We start from the raw sequence: 19772 nt of genomic DNA on the forward strand, positions 1-19772 counted from the left end.
ATATTTTTCAAAAAATCACCTCTAGAGTTTTGGGGCTTGGAATTGCTTGGAATCGATTTGAGTAGTCCCATCAGTGTTGTTCTATCTAGTGCGGTTGCTATATGCTCCATGATGTCTAACTGTCAGAAACTAGCCGTTACCTTTTTGTTTCTTGCATCATTCCGTCTCTTTTCTCTACAACCCACCCACTGTGTAAGTACGATATCTCAAGGCCATGCCATGGACGACAGTCGCGGAGACAAGAATTTGAGCGAGTTAAATAGCGGATCGTCTCGAAAACTGAACAATATACCGGCCAGAGTTATAGTCGTAGCCAAAGAGAAGGCCAGCGGCGATTTTACAACAGTTCAGGACGCTATCAATGCAGTTCCAGCCAACAATACGAACTTAATCTTAATTCTTGTCAAGCCCGGCATTTACAAGTGAGTAACAAATGAACCCGCTGGGTTTCATTAAATGATGTCTCGGAACATTATAATCTATCAGAGAACGAATGCTTATATGCAGCATAGACTTCGCAGCATATGATCCATTATCTATCTTTCTCCGTTTTATGCATATGATCCATTCAGAAACGCAAGTATAGAAAATGGGTTTATTCGGTCTATTCCGGAGGGAAAGGCATGCAGGAAATTCACTTTTTTTTTGGTGCATAGATGACGCATCAATTTTAGAAATCTATTTGTCATCAAACTTTTTCTGAAGATCAATATAATATCTGATAGAATATTATAGTTATGGATTAAATTATATGCAGAGAAGAAGTTTTTAGCATGGGAAACTGAAATGTGAGTGCCTTAATGTGAACAGGGAGAAGGTGACGATACCTGCAGAGAAACCATTCATAATTCTGAGTGGCTCCGGCGCTAACAACACCTTCATCACATGGAATGATAATGCGAAATCGAGTGGGGGCACATATTACTGCGCAACGGTGTCTGTGTTCGCTTCAGATTTCACCGCTAGATATATTACAATCCAGGTATTTCGTTATTTAGTCACAGTATAATTTGTGATGTCGTAGTCATGAAAGTTGAGATTATTGAAAAGTATAGAGCTGTGGCGCAGAATTCATATGGTCCGGGCGATCAGGCTGTGGCGCTGAGGATTTCGGGAGATCGCTGTGCATTTTACGGATGTCGCTTTCTGGGTTACCAAGACACTGTCCTGGATGAGAGCGGCAAGCATTACTTCAGTAACTGTTTCATTGAAGGTGCAATCGATTTCATATGCGGTGATGGACAATCTGTTTATGAGGTAAACTGAAAACTAATAATGGTTGTATTTTCTGTTATGCACTTCACAGATGATAAACACTGTTGGTAGTTCCTTTTTCGCAGAGATGCCATCTACATACGATCCCTCAGTTAAATGGCGCAATTACAGCTCAGAGTAGATCCTCTCCGGGTGAAGAAACTGGCTTCACCTTTTTAAATTGCAAGATTACAGGGGTTGGTTTAATGTACCTCGGCAGGGCTTGGGGACGTTACTCGAGAGTAGTATTTGCTTATACTTACATTGCCGACATTATCTTTCCAGAAGGATGGGATAATTGGAAGGATCCCACAAGAGATTCGTAAGTTACTGCTTTCAATCTCAGCAAGTTTAATACACACGTCTGTGAGTGTTTTAGAAGAATCCTGTTCTAATAATGTAATTGTTTTAAATTTTCTATGTGCAGGACTGTGGTTTATGGACTGTACAAGTGCTCTGGACCTGGTGCAACTAAGAAAGGAAGAGTTTCATGGTCGCGTGAACTAAGTAATGACGAGGCCGCACCGTTTCTGAGGACGAGTTTCATTAATGGGGAGAATTGGATCAAGAATACCATATAGTGTTGAGAGAGCTATTAATTTGGCTCCACAACGTGGCTGACATATGATCCCACAATTGTCCGTTTTTTAACAACACCTGGATCGCTCCCGAACGAGAAGTTGATATTTAAAGATTAAGCTGCCTCTGTCGTCTCGAGCAATCGAAGACAGCGAAGAGGAAACAGGTCCAGCAGTCAATGCCTTTCTAGAATTCATTGTATCATATCTCGGGCTTAAATTTGAATGTATAGGTACACACCCCGGAGAAGAATGCGAATCAAAATGCCTCATTTCGTTTTTCGGGAATAAATCTTATTTTATAGTCTTCACTTTCAGAATTCAACGTGTATGCTTAATGCCGCACCCGTCGTCCACTCATACTCTTGTTATGAATTGTGACTCCCTGCCTTAATAACGATGGAAAACGAATTATTTTGGCAGATTATAGTATATACTATGTGAAAGAATCGAATTTATTTTCTCAGTTAATACTATGTGAAAGAGTCGAATTTATTTTGGCACTTAATGCTAAACGAAATAGTGTGCACAATGTATGTTCTTAGCAAAAAGCAATGGTTGGTCACCTGGTTTAAGATCTTATATAATATTGTATAGCACTTTAAACTGCATATTTAAGCCATCTCAATGATAGTTGGGTAAAGCTAAATACTAAAACTCAAGTGACGACTTGCGGCACCCTATCATTAAGTTAGGAATGAGATTCTCTTAATTACGGGTAACGCGTTACTGTGGTGCATCTTATGTCTTGAAGTGACCTTTAAGCGGTTCTAGGTTGTTGAAGTCATATGACCACCATATAACGGTTCTAGGTTGTTGAAGTCATATGACCACCATATAACGGTTCTAGGTTGTTGAAGTATGTTAGACTCATTGGTTTTCTCTTTTTTCTTAAAATAGCCTAGAGTTACATGGGGACCACCAACAACTATCTCTCCTCATGTCATTGTTGAATATAACGTCAAATACCCACCTCCTCTCCAATCAATCAACTGCAAATATAAACAAGATTATTCAACACAAAATCAACTTAGAATAATATATCGCTCTAAGATAATTGGAACCGTCATAAGAAAGTCAATTTTAAGAGAAATTGTGACATTTAGAAGGAAAAAGGAACCAGAAAAATAGGCAAGGAAAGTTAAAACCACTTGAAAAAAGAATTACCAACATGTCAATACGTCAGGGAAGGAACATTAAAAATGATAAGGCTACTAGTAATTACAATCCTTGCCAAAAAATATTTGAGAATTAGGAAGGAAATGATGAGATTTAGATATAACAAATCCATAAAACTTATAAACTTCCAAGTCAATATTGATAAAATTGAACATATAGTTTTTAAATTAAAAGATATGCATAATTTTGAGAATGCTTAGATACAAAATGGTATTTGCTAATTTAGGTTTCCACTCAAAGCTAACATAAAAGTGGCATGACAAATAAGAATGGATCATATCACATGCATGGCTCGATAAATTAGAAAGAGAAAGTGGAGGAGTTATAATAGGGAAAAGCAAGTCCATTTTGGTAATTCATCACTACTAGAAACATATACACTACGCCTGACCTATTAAATTATTTTTCATTTCTTTTCTTTAATAGTTTGATAAAGAGCTTAGAAATACTCTATGATTCTTATTTCTAAGTAAAGCATCACATTGTGGAGAGTTATTTTAACATTCTAAGTTTTTAGAGTAATGCCTCAGAACTCAAACATATAGTTCCAAATTTAGTGTAGATATTTGTTAGTTGCATCCTTTACTCCATAGTTGGATTAAATATAAAAACTAGGATCTTGTCACATTGAAACAAAGATTTTGGCAACTTTGTTTCTAATTTTTAAATTTTGTGGTTGAATAAATAAAGCAGTGTTACAAACTTAAATCAGGCCATATGTTTGCAATTAAAAACTACTTTACCGCTTCAAAAAATGATTCATTGAATTTTGAGGCAGAACTTAACAATGTAATCCACACATATATATATGATTCAAAATTACACAAATGGATAGGTTGAATTTTTTTAATGAATACAAAAAATAAAATCATTATTATATCTATAATATAATATTTTTATATTTATAATTTATTTTTTACTTAATGTGTCAATTTTAATTTTATTTAAATTAATGTAATTATAGAAATTAGACAATTAATAATGTTTGATCGGAATTAATTTACTATAAATATCAAAACACTATTTTATAATGTATATCACATTGTTTTATATATATATATATATATATATATATATATATATATTAAATTATAACTTTATTTTTAAGTTGTTGTTGTTGTTGTTGAACATATATGCATATAAAAAAAATATTACAAGATTCTTAACTATGAAGAATCACTTTCAATTTATATGGAGATTTTTCACTTTTACATAACATTTTTTATAACATCATGACTTATATTATAATATCATGACTTGTGGATACCACATGCCCCAAAACCATAAATCATTTTATATGACACATTCTCATATTATATATTTTTTTAAATCAATTATTTCACTTGAAAAAAGTAAAAAGAATGCAACTGCTTTTGAGATAAATCTCAACCATTGATTTGTGAAAAAAATTGTAAGTCAAAATTCTATTCATTCATAAAAAGGATGTATATCAGGATTAACAAAATAATAGGTGGTCTCACCCCAACCAGATTTGTTGACTATTGTTTGTAGCATATGACAGAAAAAAAAAGGGAGACTAAGGACATCGTTCATAACCAAGAAGGCCAGAGACACTAAAAGACAAGTAACACAAAGAGAACACATGTAGTCATGCTAGTCATCCAACATGATGGAAGTTGGGTTGTCAGGGGCTATCACAGGAGCAGGCGAAGGACTGAAGGAGCATTGGACATGCCCTTTGTAGTGAGCCATCCAGGACTCTCCTTCTCCACCCTCTCCAATAGCAAGTTATATCCACACTAGACCACCACCACTCGTTCTCGAACCTCGCACTGGAAGTGGTGCATTTTGTCCATGTTGGCTACCAGTTCAACATACTCTTCTCTTTGGATCCATTCAACTATTTCCAATTTCTCTAGTGGGTATTGTATTAGCTCATGATAATTCTCCAGACATCAATGTTTAATTTCCCTCGCACTGGTTGTCGAACGCTTTGCAGACACTTGCCCTCCCATGCCACTACGTCACACACCACCACTTTGTTGTGGTTATTGTGACCGCCCGCTATGCTGCGTCATTGAGTCGCCACCTCCATGACCACCTCACACATCAACCACCCTTTGTTGGGAAAGCCCCACTATCTTACCACTGCTGCGAGCCCCTAATGCCTCCACTCCCTGGTCCAAATATTGTATTTACATTTCTAGGTCCCCATGTCCAGTGAAGCCATGCTTTGCTAGAAGGGAAGACAACCCTTGTTGTGGAGATGGGTGCATACTTGCTAAACCATCAACGATATTGTCGATACCAGAATCAAGAACACAGGAACCACCAACACCCTTCCAAACACACCCGACCCCTGGCCACCAGGCTTGCCTCACCAAAAGCTGAAACTCCCAGCCACCCAGGCAGGGCTAAGAGCTAACACTTCCCTCCTCGAAGGAGCGAAATGCACCTATGAGACTTTCGCTACCCCAACAAGTTTGCCACCCTAGGCTACTGCACATAAACTCACTATAATTTTGAAAATTCAGAAGAAGAAGGGTCGAGAAATACTTGACCCTCCCCGAAGTAGTCCGAGGAGTGCCTCGCCAACTACACCAGCAACAGGAAACCACAACAACCTTCAAGGACCTAACTCCCTTCACCCCAGAACACACAAGAAACCATACATTGATAACCAGAGTGGCCCAACTATAGGCCCAACAAACTATGAAGGAGCACCATGCAAAGAGCTGGCACCACCCCCAGAATCAGCGCCAACTATACCACCTCCACAACCTCCAAGAAACTAATAACAAACAACTTCCAATTTCTAAATGAACCAGAAATACAAACTAGTCGGCACCTCTGAAAGTCGGACTGTGCATGCGCAAAAAAACACAAGATATGACTCCCCTTGAATTCTTTCCTATTCCTTCACTGCCATTTGAAAAGAATTTTTACGGTTTTATTAAAATTTTTTCTTCCATTTTTCCTTCCTGCACAAAAGAATCATTGTTTGTTCCCTTTTTACCATATCCTTGAGTGAGAGGACTTTTGAGGGCCATCTCATTCCCCTTATATTCCATGAAAGGATATTCATAATCTGGGAGTTAAAGTTGCCATTGATCCACCCTTTGTTGTTCATTCTACTCCTTTTGATATTGTTGCCTTAAGAATATCTGATGTCTGAGGTTGACTCCCTAATTTCTTGTTATGCTCTGCCTCTTCTTTTCTAAGATCCTTACTAGAGTGTCTTCCTTTCTTTTTAACATGGCTTCCTATATCCTGACTGTTATTCTCCTCACTGCCTTGATGTGCCTGTGTCATAGTTCTAGTGATGATTTTTCGAGGTCATTCATGAGTCTCTTTCTTCCCTCTTGCTTGAGGGGTTGGCTGACCCAGATGGAATAAAATTTGTCCCCCTTCCTGATTGATCATTTTGGTTGCCTGCTTCTGATCATTGAATTCTCCTACCTGCTCTTGGATTTCCCTTCTTCCATTGGTTCCCATTCACTAATTTCTTCCTCTTCTCCGGAGTGGTTCTCCTAGGGATCTAACAAGGAGGCTTCAAGAGATTGAAGGGCCCCAAATGGGTTCGATGAAGTGGATGGAATCTCATTATTCTGGGGTTTTCATATTGTTGACTTGAACTCTCTTGTTTCCTCTCTTTTCCTGTGTTTGCCATTGACCCGATCAGTCTCCTTGTCCTTACTGAGGGTTTTTGGAGCTTCCACATGAACTTTCTTGCAATCTCTAGAAAAATGACCATACTCATAGAAGATCCTACACTTAAATGGGAGTTGTTTGTAATCCACGATCTGACAGTGCTTCCAATTCCCCATTGTTAGAATAATTTTTGTAGGGAGACCCTTCTCTAGATCCACTTCAGCACAGATCTTGGAGCACGTGAACTGACCTCCCTTGGGCTTCGCCCGATCTATGTATTTTCCTACTCCATTTTCGATTGTGCTAAGACAATCATTGCTCTAGTAAGACAATGGTAGTTCACGAAGTTTTACCCAAACCGGGATCGCAGTTGGGATGTATTTTGAAGGATCAAAGTCCAAGGTCCATCTATTCAATTAAATTCCTTTGTTGCCGAAGAAATATGACCTATTTGAGAAGATGATCTGCTTGTCTTCCTTGAATTTGAATAGAAAGTTGAAAAAACCATTTCCAACCGTAAATTCCAAGATTCCCTTTCATCTTATCTTTCCAATTTTTCTCTGTCCAAAACTCCATAGACTTAGGGGAAGGCCACATTCCTGTGAACTTCCCAACAAGAGCCTGATCTGAATATGAGAGGGATGATCTGCAGAAGACTGGGGGCATTGGCATTGAGGGGATCACCTCTAGTCTTCTCATGAACTTCGAATAATTTGCCTTCAATCTCTTCTTTTGCAAGAGAGTCGACATCAAAGCTTGAAAGGTTGCAACCTCATTGTGGGGAGGGGGCAGATCTTCCTTCGAGGAAGCCACAGTTGAAGGAACAACCAATTTGAGAGCGAACGCAGCTAGCGTTTTCATCAAAGCTTTGGGCTCCTTCATATAACTCAAACTCATAATAACAATATATTAAGTAATATTATTTTACACTTAAAATTTATATGTAATGTAAAATCATTTTAGGTATACCATCGTAAATCCATCTTAAGTCCCTCTAGGTGCATGATAGTTCTAGAATTAAGATGGATCTATGTTGGTATAACTTCACAAAGATAAAGTAATTAAAATTAAAAGAAATTTTTGTTTCTCTTATAAATATTATAATATAGAACTTAAATAAATTGTTGAATATCCATATTAACCAATATTTCAATATTATATATATATATATATATATATATATATAATTTTATGAAAACATTTCAATATAACAATAATAATAATGATGTATTTAAATTTAATTTTACAAAAAGAAGCTTATTTTTAGAAAAAATAGAATTAATATTTTTGCAAAATGTAATATCATCACTATACAAACCATAGGTCCCTCAATATGTTAGGTTGAAATATTATGTTAATAGTTAAAATGGTAGGTTAATGGTTATTCACATTAAGTACAACATGAGCACATTAATTAAAACACATTTTTGATGAATAAATTTGAATTTAAAATTTAAAACTCTTATGGTCGATTATTGTAACTAATTACATAAATTGTTCATTTTATTCTTACAAATATCCGAGTAATGTTTTCCATGATATTTATTAAAACCAAAAACATCTTTTACAGAGTTGCATATATTACAGAGTTGCCTACATATCCACCTCTCCCACAACTCATACATATCCACTCCTAATTTTCATTGTATTTTCTTTATTTATCAAAATCATTGCCACCTTTCCAGTCTCTATGTTGGACATTTCGTTGTAAACGATCTTACGACTCATACATTATCACTCCTAATTTGCAGAATCTTTGTTTATAAAAAAAAAATCATTACCACCTTTTGAATCTGTATGTTGCACATTTAGTTATAAATAAAATTAAATTATCAAACCAAACTATAGGCATTGACCTTTAACTCTAGGCATTTACCTTACCTAATGCTATACTTTCTACTTTCCGGGCTCGCCATTATCCATGTTTTGCCAATTAAACTGGTTATATCCTCCACTTAATGTTGAAGGAAAACATATAACTTGTGTTAAAGCTTCACTCATTTACATTATCGGCTAGCGAACGGTAAAGTCAACGAGCATTGATGCTTTTATGTTTATGAGTGTCATTACATTCAAAACTATGTAAGTTAAGTTAGACTAATTAGAATTTAAAACATGAACCATTATTTAGAACTATTACCCAAGTGTACATAGTGATATAATTTGACCTACACGTTCTAAACAAATTCGGACTCATTTTCTTTCATAGTTTTAATGTAGAGACATATTTTCTCTAAATCACAAATAATTTGATTGATAAGTTTATAATTGCAGCTCGATAACAAAAAATGATCCTCCAAAGGCTCGGATTAGATTGTGCACATACGTTTCAAGTCTTTTGGTTGATGAAAAGCTTCAAGTAGTTGGCCAATCGTTTCCAAAGCTGTGTACATGGGTTTGCCATCTCATTCTCGATATGAGTGGAATCGCACTGAAAAATTTGAACGATATGAGCCTCATCTTAGTTTTAATTAGAACGATTAATATTGTTTTTAAAAGGCATATATGTTTAATTTAAACTAAAAACAAACAAAGATGATTTGCTAAAAAATATTCACGCACGTCGTTTAATTAAAATGCTATTGTTTTTTCGTTTTTTAAGTCGATTAGTGTACGACCAAAGTCAACCTGAGATTTTACAGCTCTCGAACGAAATGAAAATTCCGAACCAGATTAAATTTCATCATAAGTTCGTGTGGATGGTTAGGTGATACGTGGATATTATACAAGGCATATGCCATGAGATTAGGCGGTCAATGTTTGAAAGCAAAAACTAGTGTTACTTCCTTTTCCAGAAAAGGTGGTTTTGAATTTATGCAGCAAAGTGAACGCTATTGATATGTTATCACAATTTTACCACCCCAAAGCTATTACGGCAAATTCATTAGCAATTTAAATGCAGAAGCTAAGACGGCTTCTTTAAAAAGAAAAGCGTATTTCAAATGGAGTGATGGTACTCACATTTTATTCAACGCTTAACAATAGGATTGTTGGCCACCCTATTCATTAGCAATTTAAATGCAGAAGCAAAGCCGCTGCTTTAAAACTAAGCAAACCTCAAATGGAATGACGGCAGTCACGTTTTATTCAGGTTTAACAAGAAGCTTGTTGGCCAAATAATACGGCGGATAACTCACAGCTCGGCCTTAAACGTGTTAAACGATTCATTAGAAAGCAATCTTTGCCTTGCACTGTCAACTTCTTTCCAGCGGCTATCGATTCCTACGCAGCGTGCGCAGTTGAAGGGAGACTAAGACGGCTCTGGCGTGATCCTACTTGGCTTTCTGGTTATATATATATATTCATCAGCAGGTCTCCCATGCAATGTTCAGTTACTCTCTAGCTATCTACTTTGTGGAGTGCTATCAATATTTTTCAAAAAATTACCTCTAGAGTTTTTTTTCGAGTGCTATCAATATTTTTCAAAAAATCACCTCTAGAGTTTTGGTGCTTGGAATCGATTTGAGTAGTCCCATCAGTAATATCACCTCTAGAATTTTGGTGCTTGGAATCGATTTGAGTAGTCCCATCAGTGTTGTTCTATCTAGTGCGGTTGCTATATGCTCCATGATGTCTAACTGTCAGAAACTAGCCGTTACCGTTTTGTTTCTTGCATCACTCCGTCTCTTTTCTCTACAATCTACCCACTGTGTAAGTACGATATCTCAAGGCCATGCCACGGACGACAGTCGCGGAGACAAGAATTTGAGCGAGTTAAATAGCGGATCGTCTCGAAAACTGAACAATATACCGGCCAGAGTTATAGTCGTAGCCAAAGAGAAGGCCAAAGGCGATTTTACAACAGTTCAAGACGCTATCAATGCAGTTCCAGCCAACAATACGAACTTAATCTTAATTCTTGTCAAGCCCGGCATTTACAAGTGAGTAACAAATGAACCCGCTGGGTTTCATTAAATGATATGTCTCGGAACATTATAATCTATCAGAGAACGAATGCTTATATGCGGCACAGACTTCGCAGCATATGATCCATTATATATCTTTCTCCGTTTTATGCATATGATCCATTCAGAAACGCAAGTATAGAAAATGGGTTTATTCGGCCTAAAACGGAGGGAAAGGCATGCGGGAAATTCACTTTTTTTTTGGTGCATAGATGCCGCATCAATTTTGGAAATCTATTTGTCATCAAACTTTTTGTGAAGATCAATATAATATCTGATAGAATATTAGTTATGGATTAAATTATATGCAGAGAAGAAGTTTTTAGGATGGGAAACTGAAATGTGAGTGCCTTAATGTGAACAGGGAGAAGGTGACGATACCTGCAGAGAAACCATTTATAATTCTGAGTGGCTCCGGCGCTAACAACACCTTCATCACATGGAATGATAATGCGAAATCGAGTGGGGGCACATATTACTGCGCAACGGTGTCTGTGTTCGCTTCAGATTTCACCGCTAGATACATTACAATCCAGGTATTTCGTTAGTTAGTCACGGTATAATTTGTGATGTCATAGTCATGAAAGTTGAGATTATTGAAAAGTATAGAGCTGTGGCGCAGAATTCATATGGTCCGGGCGATCAGGCTGTGGCGCTGAGGATTTCGGGAGATCGCTGTGCATTTTACGGATGTCGCTTTCTGGGTTACCAAGACACTGTCCTGGATGAGAGCGGCAAGCATTACTTCAGTAACTGTTTCATTGAAGGTGCAATCGATTTCATATGCGGTGATGGACAATCTGTTTATGAGGTAAACTAAAAACTAATAATGATTGTATTTTCTGTTATGCACTTCACAGATGATAAACACTGTTGGTGGTTGCTTTTTCGCAGAGATGCCATCTACATACGATCCCTCAGTTAAATGGCGCAATTACAGCTCAGAGTAGATCCTCTCCGGGTGAAGAAACGGGCTTCACCTTTTTAAATTGCAAGATTACAGGGGTTGGTTTAATGTACCTCGGCAGGGCTTGGGGACGTTACTCGAGAGTAGTATTTGCATACACTTACATTGCCGACATTATCTTTCCAGAAGGATGGGATAATTGGAAGGATCCCACAAGAGATTCGTAAGTTACTGCTTTCAATCTCAGCAAGTTTAATACACACGTCTATGAGTGGTTTAGAAGAATCCTGTTCTAATAATGTAATTGTTTTTAATTGTCTATGTGCAGGACTGTGGTTTATGGACTGTACAAGTGCTCTGGACCTGGTGCAACTAAGAAAGGAAGAGTTTCATGGTCGCGTGAACTAAGTAATGACGAGGCCGCACCGTTTTTGAGCAAGAGTTTCATTAATGGGGAGAATTGGATCAAGAATACCATATAGTGTTGAGAGAGCTATTAATTTGGCTCCACAACGTGGCTGACATATGATCCCACAATTGTCTCTTTTTTAACAACACCTGGATCGCTCCAGAATGAGAAGTTGATATTTAAAGATTAAGCTGCCTCTCTCGTCTCGAGCAATCGAAGACAGCGAAGAGGAAACAGGTCCAGCAGTCAACGCCTTTCTAGAATTCATTGTATCATATCTCGGGCTTAAATTTGAATGTATAGGTACACACCCCGGAGAAGAATGCGAATCAAAATGCCTCATTTCGTTTTTCGGGAATAAATCTTATTCTATAGTCTTCACTTTCAGAATTCAACGTGTATGCTGAATGCCGCACCCGTCGTCCACTCATACTCTTGTTATGAATTGTGACTCCCTGCCTTAATAACGATGGAAAACGAATTATTTTGGCAGAGTATAGTATATACTATGTGAAAGAATCGAATTTATTTTCGCAGTTAATACTATGTGAAAGAGTCGAATTTATTTTGGCACTTAATGCTAAACGAAATAGTGTGCACAATGTTGTTCTTAGCAAAAAGCAATGGTTGGTCACCTGGTTTAAGATCTTATATAATATCGTGTAGCACTTTAAACTGCATATTTAAGCCATCTCAATGATAGTTGGGTAAAGCTAAATCCTAAAACTCATGTGACGACTTGCTGCACCCTAAAATTAAGTTAGGAATGAGATTCTCTTAATTACGGGTAACGCGTTACTGTGGTGCATCTTATGTCTTGAAGTGACCTTTAAACGGTTCTAGGTTGTTGATGTCATATGACCACCATATAACCTGTCTTAACGGTATATCTCATGGCTTGGCACCGAACCTCATAGGTTGTGGAATGTGGCTGAGTTCGTCATCATTCTCATTCAAGTTCTTCAACGCGCCTGACGGATCGCCGAACCCGTACTTCAATTCCTGCGTCGAATCTGCACTTCAATTCCTGCAAAATAAGTATTTCCTATAGCAAAGCAATTCAATATAATCATGGCCGAAGATAAAAAAAACAGAAAATGTCGAGATTTCGTGGAACATTTTCTAGTCCATCACTTCAAATATTCCATGGCAGCGCGCAAACATGCTTCCTTTCCCTTTCTCGAACTTCTTTGCACATCATCTCTCTTATTTCTTCGTTTCAAAATTCGAGCGCAAGCTCCCATCTCCTGGAAGATCTAAACGTCTTACTGCTGAAAAGTTCTACTGTAAAATTTAACAATGACCGGAATACCGCTCTGATCACCGCAAGATGCCAGGCAGGGCCTCAATGCCATCATCACCAGTCTTTAAAAGCATTGGAAACCCCCTGTGGGCATTTCATAAATCCATCGCTCCTATTTTCACAACTACCTGATGTAAAGAAAATAGTGGTTGTTTAAGAATTTTTAAATATTTTTTTTATTAAATTTGTTGTACGAATTTTTTAAATTTTGGAATATCAGAATGATGGACAATTGTATATTTTTAGTAATATAAATTACAAGTGTTAAATCCATTTCCACTCTTAAAAAAATAATTAAAAAACCCACATTCAATTTCTTAAAAAAATTATTTCTGATTCCTTGATTCCTTAAAATAAAATTTCAAGGTAGACAACTGCACTTCAAATGCCCCTGACCTTTGAATTAATTAGGCTGAAGGCATTCTCTCTGCAGACTTTGTATGTCCACTGTTCATACAACCCAATCGGGCGTTGCATTTTCATTCTCCGTCGGCGAATAAAATATGTACGCGTGGAAAGGCTTCGTGATCGTTGTTTGGTTGATTAGGCTGAAGGCATTCTCTCTGCACAAACACTGTTCATACAAGCCAATCCGGGCGTTGCATTTTCATCCTCATTCGGCGAATAAAAAACGTACGCGAGGAAAGGCCTGGCAGTGATGGTCGTTTGGTTGACCGTGGATGGCGACCAGCTTCGGCGGTTGGTCATCTTCACTGTCCGTTTCATAGTGCTCGAGCACCCGTGCTCCAACGCTGGGTTGGAATTCTGGTTTGTAAAACTTTCCTCTAGACCGCCTAAGTATTGACCACGTTCAAGTACAGCGCTAACTCGACTCTTCGGCTCTTGATTCAATGCGAAGACATATTTCATATCTGGCTTAGTTACATTTCATGGATCTGATCGAGTTGCCTATGGCCAGACTGGCAATGCCTTCCTTTTCGATTGACAAGAAGTCTTATTATTCACGGTCCCCGCACTAGAAGTCTTATTATTATTCACGGTCCTCGCACTCGGTAAGTACAGGAATGCTACACTTTTGGAAATAACTAGAGACTATTTTATAATATATATACGTAGCTCTGTCATGATTCAATGGTTCTCTACTTGGGTACATTGGGTCCAAGAACAAGATGGTTACACTATATGTAAACAAGAAATGAATCAAAATTCCATCTATTAACCATGACAGAGTATAGTTACAAAGGCTTTCATAGATTTCCACCGCTCTCGACTTACTTCAGCTATGTTATTTGAGTTGATCTCGATTGTACGACGAAGTGGAAGTTAAGCTTTTACCGCAAAATACGAACTCTTTGCAGGATCCATTGCATTCACTCTATCAACGTCATTCCCGAACTGAGAAGGCAAAAATCTCTGTATTATAAAAAATGTTGGCTCCCCGTTAATGGCGGTGTAGAAGGTCAACGCTACCCGGGTGTTTTGTGGCATGTGCTTAAATCTAGCGATGTGTCTGTTTATTAACACCTACGGGTTTTGGTGTAACGGCAATCGTGACTCTAACAAGTGGTATCAGAGCCAAAGGTCTCGAGTTCGAAACACACCTGGCTTGCGTTGAGGGGGGAGATTGTTGCGCTCCCCGTTAATGGTGGTGTTAATCCAACGCTCCCGTGTGTTTCGTGGCATGTGCTTAACACTAACAATGTGTCTGTTTACTAACACCTGCGGGTTTTGGTGTAACGGCAATCGTGACTCCAACAAGTGGTATTGGAGCCAAAGGTCTCGAGTTCGAAACACACTGGGCTCGCGTTGGGGGGGAGATTGTTGGCTCCCCATTAATGGCGGTGTAGAAGGTCAACACTCCCCGTGTGTTTCGTGGCATGTGCTTAAATCTAGTGATGTGTTTGTTTACTAACACCTGCGGGTTTTGGTGTAACGACAATTGTGACTCCAACAAAAAATACTGCTGGCTGGAATCTTGGATTAGAAAAACCTGTAAATAAGTTGGGAATCTCTAATCAGAGTAAGTTGTCTGTGTAATTGTTAAGATTTTCACACAGAAGACTTGAAATCACAAATCAACACAAGAAGAGCTCACAAGTGCGGATAACCAGGAGCTCCTACAAGCAAAACGCCACGCAGGGTTCACATTAATCTCCAATAATAAATAGATACAATTTGTTAGGGACAACAAATCATATCCCTGAATAATAGAAACTGAATGACTAAGAAAAGTAGAATGCATAACTACATAACAAGAATAACCTATTCTCCATTAATTCTAACACTCCCCCTTAATGGAGAAAGGGTTCTTAAACACACCTAATATGTCCCTAAACAATTCAAACTTCAGTGTTCCTAGAGGCTTAGTAAATATCAGCCATATTATCACAAGAATTACAATATTCAACACAAATCGCTTTGGACTGCACCTTTTCCCTAACAAAATGAATTTGAGTGTCTATGTGCTTAGTGTTTTTATGAAACACAAGATTGTAAGCCAGTTTGATGGAACTTTGACTATTACAATTGATAACTGTAGGTTCTGTCTGTTCTTCCCCTGCATCTTGGAGAAGTCTGCGCAACCAAACTGCCTCACATGTTGTTGCACACATAGCTTAATATTCTGCTTCTGCTGAGGATAAGGCTACAGTGCGCTGCTTCTTGCTGCCCCAAGAGATGACCCCGGACCCAATGCTAAAGACGTAACCTATAATTGATCTTTTGTCATCTAAATTTCCCGCTCAATCAGAGTCTGTATAACCTGTCAAGCTAACATCAAATGAGTCAGAATACAAAATACCAAACTCTGAAGTTCCTTGCAGATACCTCAGTACTCCTTTCGCTACAAGTCAATGGTTCTCATGAGGTTGAGTCATGAACACACTCACTGCATAAGCTAGATCTAGTCTCGTTGTAGTCAAATAGATAAGACTACCAACCAATTGTCTGTACAATGTTGCATCTGCATATTTCAAACCATCATTCACCTGAAGTTTGATGTTCTACTGTAAAGGCACAAATGCAGCCTTGCACTCATCCATTTTGAATTTAGTCAACAAACTCTTAGCATACTTACCCTGGGACAAGAAAGTTTGGCTTGAATCTCTCTAAACTTCTAGACCCAAACAGTGATGCATTTCTCCAAGGTCCTTCATCTCAAATTTCTGTGATAACTGCTGCTTGATTTCTTCAATGAGATTGTCTGCACTCCCTATCATGATCAGATCATCTACATATAAAGAAATCAACACTATCTGCCCCTCATCATTAACCACAGTATAAAAATTAGGATCATTTTTGCCCTGTTTATAACCATGCATGAGAAAAAATGAATCAATTTTTTCATACTAGGATCTAGGAGTTTTCTTTAAACCATATAAAGCTTTCTTTACTCTACATACTAAATGCTCTTCTCCCTTCTTAACAAACCCCTCAGGCTGCACTAAGTATACTTCTTCTTTTAATTCACCATTTAAGAAAGTAGATATAACATCTAATTGATGTATTTTCCAACGATGCTTAGTGGTTGAAGAAATAATCAATCTAATGGTATTTAATTTTGCAATAGGGGCAAATGTTTCCTCAAAATCAATACTTTCTTTCTGGGAATACCCCTTTGCAAACAACCTTGCTTTATGCTTATCAATAGACCCATCTGCTTTAAATTTCAACTTAAATAATCATCTGCAACCTATGGGTTGTTTATCATGAGGAAGCTTTACTAGATCCCAAGTATTATTCTTAATAATAGATTCATATTCCTCCTTCATTGTTTCCTTCCATTCTGAACTCTTACTAGCTTCATAAAAATTAGAAGGTTTTGCAATGTTTAACATACCATTCATGACCGTACAATCCCTATACCGAGCTAGTAACTGTTTCTACCTGCTAGATCTCCTGAGTGGTGGGGTGTGAACTATTCTGCTCTATTCTTCTCTTTGTGGATTGAACTCAATTTCCTCTTCTTTATCATGCCGCTGCTGCTGTTGATTGATCCCTGTTTCAACATCCTCATCTGAAAGTAATGGTACATGCCATTCTTCATTGTTTTGAACATGATTTCCATCATCAACCTATTCATGGAATATTACGTCTCTACTAACAAACACCTTGTGAGTAGAAGGATCAAACAATTTATAAGCCTTGTACTCACTGTAGTATCCAATGAAGGTACATTTAATGGCCTTTGAATCTAACTTCTTCCTGTTTTTTTTACGAACATGCGCAAAAGCTTTACAACCAAATACTCTAAGGTGACTTACTACAGCCTTGAAGCCATACAACGCTTCAAAAGGAGTTTTGTAATCAAGACTTTTAATGGGACTCCTATTCTTCAAATACACTACAGTATTGACAGCTTCTGCCCAAAAACCATTAGTTAGATTCTTACCTTTCAACATAGCGCGCGCACATTCCACCAGTGTTCTGTTTTTCCTCTCAGCTACTCCATTCTGTTGAGGAGTGTAAGGTGTTGTAAACTACTGTTGTATCCCATGCTCTTTACAGTATTTGTTGAAATCCCCTTTCTTGAATTCTCCGCCTTGATCTGATCGAAGAATCCTGATGAACTTTCATGTGTACTTCTCGATCATGTTCCTGAACTGCGTGAAATACTAAAAGTCATGACTCTTCTGTCTAAGAAAATACACCCATGTGAATCTTGTACAATCATCAACAAAGATTAGAAAATAGTAGGCCCCACCTAACAATATTGTTTATGTAGGGCCACATAAATCAGTGTGTACAAGTTCGAGTGTATCCCTTTGTTTCCTATCTTTAACAACAGGAAATCATCTCTATGGTGTTTACTGAATGCACATTGCAACTTTTTCAAAATAGGAAGACCATCTACCATACCTTTCTTCTGCAACAGAAGAAGGTCACTGAAATTGATGTGCCCAAGTCGCTGATGCCACAAATTTTCAATGGACTTATCCGATGACATCAATGCTTGTTGCGGCGTACTCTTCACATCCAATTTGTAGAGTCCTCCTAAAAGAATACCTGTAGCAATAGGATTCATCTAGTCCAACAAGTTTTTAATAGTACAATAAGATTTAAAGAATTATACCTTGAGATCCTGATCTGTAATCTTTGATACAGAAATCAAGTTCTTCTTAATACCAGGTACATACCACACATCATATATATTCCTGATCTTTCCATAAGGCAAAGTGACAAGGACATCTCCATGTCCCTTGATCTCGTACCCTCTATTATCTTCAAGTTATACTTTTACTCCAGTGTTGGATTCTCTAAAATTTTTGAACCATTGCTTTTTACCTGTCATATGTGAGGAGGCTCCAGAATCTACGAACCAAATATCTGATTTATCCTCCTCAGTTGCTAGCAAAGTTTCAACCATAAATAATGCGACATCCTGGTTCTGATCTGCATTAGCCAGATGACCTGCATGTCTTCTTTTCTCGTACCTCTCCCCGTCTGCCTTTTTCTTATGGAAAAATTTAGCAATATGGCCTATCTTACCACAATAAAATAATTTAGGAGTAGAGTCATGTTTAGGCAAGGTCATACCTTGTGGTGTCCTTTTTCGTGATACATTACCTTTCCTGTGATTAGCGATTGCTTTCCTCATTGGCTTGAACTTTGTTATGAATGCAATATCTGGATTTTGAGGTTTGAGAGACAACCTCCTTTCCTCTTCTTATAGCAAGATCCCAGTGAGCTCTTCAAAGCCTAGAGGCTTTTCTCTTGCGTTCAATCCTGTTATAAACATTTGATAGTAATCTGTCATGCCGTTCATGGTAATTGTCACCAAATCATCATTCTCCACGGTGTGACCAATATCAATTAGTTTATCTTTAACTTCCTTTATCCAGGATATGAATGAAGAAATAGAGTCATTTTCCTCCATCTTGATGGAGAGAATATTCTTCCTGTACAAGGTTCGACTGGTGTTCTTGATCTCGTACATTTCTTTGAGAATCGTCCATATGTCATTCGCTGTCTTGCAATTCCGAATGTGAGGGATGATGAAATATTTGACTGATAACTTGAGAAGAACCGTTGCCTTCATCTCCCTTTTCTCCCAGTCTTGAATCGCTGTATTCGATCCACCAGCTATAGTGATCGGCTTCACCTCATCACCAGTGGAAATGCCATAAGCATTCTGTCCCTCAAGCAAAGTCTGGAGCTTAAACTTCCAATTAGTGTAATTGGAACCAACGAGATTATTATTCTCATTGAGATAAGCTTCAATAATTTGATTATTCATCTTGAATGAATAAAATCTTCAATAATTTAAAGAAACCCAGATCTCCTTTAAAAAAAAATGTTGACCCCAGATTCCCTCTTTTTTTATGAAACGCCCTCTTAATATCAGATAATAATCCCTTTAATCAAAAAAGAATTGCATTTTTTTTCTTTTTAATTAAAGCTTAGAAGAAAAGACTTCAATTCAAAAAAGCTTAATTATCTATTCTTAAGGGACCATCGCAACAAAAATGGCACTTTCAGTTTTCACCAACCAATTTCACCACACCCGCGGCTACTCTCCACTTCCTCGTTGACTTCACTGGCAGTCTCCTCAACAAACAACCTCTCAAACGATTGCACAGGCACCTCTCCACCTTTACATATTACTTCTTCTCAGCAGGCCAGGGCGTCATGATCGCTCCACAAAACCAGCTACACGAATTTTCGC

At 37.8% G+C, this 19772-nt stretch overlaps 2 pseudogenes; both read left to right on the forward strand.

Moving 5' to 3' along the window:
- Positions 1-219: 219 nt before the first annotated feature.
- On the forward strand, positions 220-1875 carry LOC149235494 (putative pectinesterase 11; annotated as a pseudogene).
- Positions 1876-10193: 8318 nt separating this feature from the next.
- LOC149235495 (putative pectinesterase 11) lies at positions 10194-11957 on the forward strand (annotated as a pseudogene).
- The last annotated feature ends 7815 nt before the right edge of the window (positions 11958-19772 follow it).

This window comes from Pinus tabuliformis, chromosome 8 (genome assembly GCF_031772625.1).
Source record: "Pinus tabuliformis cultivar Carrire ecotype Pingquan chromosome 8, CPIR1, whole genome shotgun sequence".
NCBI classification, from domain to species: Eukaryota; Viridiplantae; Streptophyta; class Pinopsida; order Pinales; family Pinaceae; genus Pinus; species Pinus tabuliformis.